The sequence below is a fragment of the Periplaneta americana genome, chromosome 1 (genome assembly GCF_040183065.1).
Source record: "Periplaneta americana isolate PAMFEO1 chromosome 1, P.americana_PAMFEO1_priV1, whole genome shotgun sequence".
NCBI lineage: Eukaryota > Metazoa > Arthropoda > Insecta > Blattodea > Blattidae > Periplaneta > Periplaneta americana.
In genome coordinates this window covers 108,749,885-108,753,016 of record NC_091117.1, presented here as the reverse complement: position 1 = coordinate 108,753,016, position 3,132 = coordinate 108,749,885, and positions in this window count along the sequence as shown.

Here is a 3,132-nt window from a genome sequence, read left to right as displayed (position 1 = left end):
GGGTTGGACGGTCCTGGGATCGATCCGCGGACCTCCCAAATGCGAGTCCGGATCGCAAGTGCCACCTCGCTCGGTCTGTATGAAGCTAATACTGCTATAAGATTACTTCCTTACAAATAGTTTTTAAAGAACTTAGAGGTTCATTGCCGCCTTCACTTAAGCCCGCTATCAGTATCTAACGTGAACAAAATTAATCCAGTCTCTATCATCATATCCCACTTTCTTCAAATCTACGTCTGGATTCGCCCTTACGTGCTACATGCCCTGCCTATCTCAAACGTCTGGATTTAATGTTCCTAATTACGTCAGGTGAAGAATACAATGCGGACAGTTTTGCATTGTGTGACTTTTTTAATTATCCTATAACTTAATCCCTCTTACCCCCAAATATTTTCCTAAGCACCTTATACTGATAAATACGATATGCATATTAGTTTTTTATTTGTAAAATTTTGAACTTAGTGTTGCAAAAATATTTTCTTTCTTCATATAATACCCTAAAAATAAAAATTTAAGTAATGAATTAATATAATTGTGGTTCTAAATGTTCTGCAATATGCAATGAAAAACTCCTAAAAAATCATAGCACTGTGATTTATAGTTTTTGAGAAAAGTCTTTACATCATAGAAAAATATATATTCAAAAGAAATGCACCGAAACTTTAAAAGAATTCGTGGTAGTGCAGAGTTTAACATTTAAACGTTTTTAATATACTTCCAGACCTTCTATAGCTATAAAAGTCATACACAATTTAAATAATTACACTATGTAGATTACGAAAAACATATATCCAAAAATCGATTTATCACACCAAATTCTTCTTAAAAGAGAATGCCAAACTGTTTATAAAACCTTCTTAAAAATATCGTTAATTTAGATAACATTACATTTCATGCTTTTGTTTCATTGCGCTCTAACAACTTTATCAGAATAAAAATGTAGGCTGTGCTTGATATTCTAGTCCGCACCTGTGGAGTAACGTTTACCGTGTCTGACCACGAAACCATGTAACTCGAGTTAGAATCCCAGTCAGAACAAGTTACCTGGTTGACGTTTTTTCCGGTGCTTTTAATTCAACCCAATATGAACAAATGCTGGGTAACTATCGGTGCTGGACCCCGGACTCATTTCACCGGCATTCTTACCTTCGTTTCATTCAGACGCTAAATAAGCAGAGATATTGATACAGCGTCGTAAAATAACCCACTAAAATCTGTAATTTTAACCCCATTGTCTGCTGGAATAGTTGCCTGATAAGTGGTGCCTTGATGGTATCACTTGTAAGGTTCAGACCTCTCTTCGGACAGTTGACTAAACAACAACAACAACATTGTACAAAATAAACAATGAATTAAATTTCTTGTGTTCATGTAAAAGGTATCACAAAACGCGTTTATGTTCTGATAACGTTGAATTGTTTATTAACTGTTACAGTACAAAGACCTTCATCTTAAGCCTGAACGATAGGCAACCCACACAAGGGAGTCGTTCATAGGGAAAACAAATCGCATGGAAGTATTAATTAATCTAAAAACATGACATTTTTCATATCTATAAGTAACTTCAAGACTGAGAAATTATTTAAATAATATGTTTTAGAAGTTCTATACTGTACCATAAAGAAATAAATTCACTTAATGAAGATGTTCGCAGTACAACAGATACAATTTCAAATCGTATTGCATGATCGCCCTACAAAAATATAAACACGAGCAGTTGGAGTGCCTGAAAGGAATTATTAAGGAAGATAGTGATAGGGCGTACTGGCTACAGGACAATAAATAAGACTGTGGGAGTAAAGGATTCCCTACGAGATGATTTCTATTCTTGTATCTTCAGATAAGCCTACACGTTGCCAGAGCAACCGAAAGAAAACAGCTGAAACAAGACCGTGATGTTGCGCTTCATTCTTTTATTAACAAAGTTATGATTTTACGTGCGTTATAACGTTATTAAAAATAATTGAGGGATTTCTGAAGAACCCTGGCAACTGTTACCACATGAAGATTTCTGTGAGCCTATTTTGTAACATTGTCTGTTTTCCTATAGATTCTTGCTGTAGTTTACACGGACTCTTTATTTGCTATGTAGCGTAATGTGTTTCATTTAGTGTAGTTTATAAGCAGATTTCTTGGTGGTCCATCCTGTATAACATCTTCAAGATTTGCATGATTACTTACTCTGTGGGGCTCGTAATGCTAGTTACGCCAAACAAGTCCAATGGCAAATCGTATCTCAAATGTTTATTGAAAACATTTATTTTAAATGCTAAGTGTTATGTTGCAGTAATCAAGTTTTCTATCTTTCCATTTCGACAAAGCATGATCTGATTATAAACGTGTCTCCACACATAACTGTAGAGGGATAGCTAAATTCTGTACCTCTCAACATACAGCCCGGATTTGCCAGAATCGTATTAGCATTGTCTTCATATCGATGGCGTTCTTTAAGAACAGCGTTATCAATAATTTTGTGATTTTACGTTAATAAATGGTTATAAATCATTTTTATATCAACTCATTTCCTTGATGTATGAAAAAATATGAAAATACTAACATAACGTAAGTAACACATTTTATGAAATTATGGATCTTAAACAATTTTTTCGATCTCTTGATTTTGTTGATAGAGCTCTTTTCACAAAACACCATCGATGAATGAACAAATATGACAATGCAATGTCGAAACCAACTAAAAGTGATGAGTGGCCGTGATATTCTTCTCTATGGAATACCACAAGAAACTTTTACTACAGGATTATTTTCAACTCTTGGAAGCGGAGGAAAATGTGTCGATAGGAATGAGATTTTATACGGTATTTAAGAAAGACAGAATCATTATCACACGGTAAGTGGATTGTTGTGCAACCTCTGAACACGATAAAAAGCTCTTGACTTGTGGTATACCAGTCACGTGATTTATCTATTCTATTATCTTATTAATATTTATTTTAAAATGAAATTCACTGCTTTATCTTACCGTTACGTTTTAACTTTATTTAATAACAATTCTTTCTCCTATTGCCTGTCTTTAAGCGCCATTTGTATGATCTCCTTTTCCTTGCTTGTGTAAGCTATCTGACACCTTTATCTGGATATTTGTTAATATTAGATAAGGCACTATGTAACTCC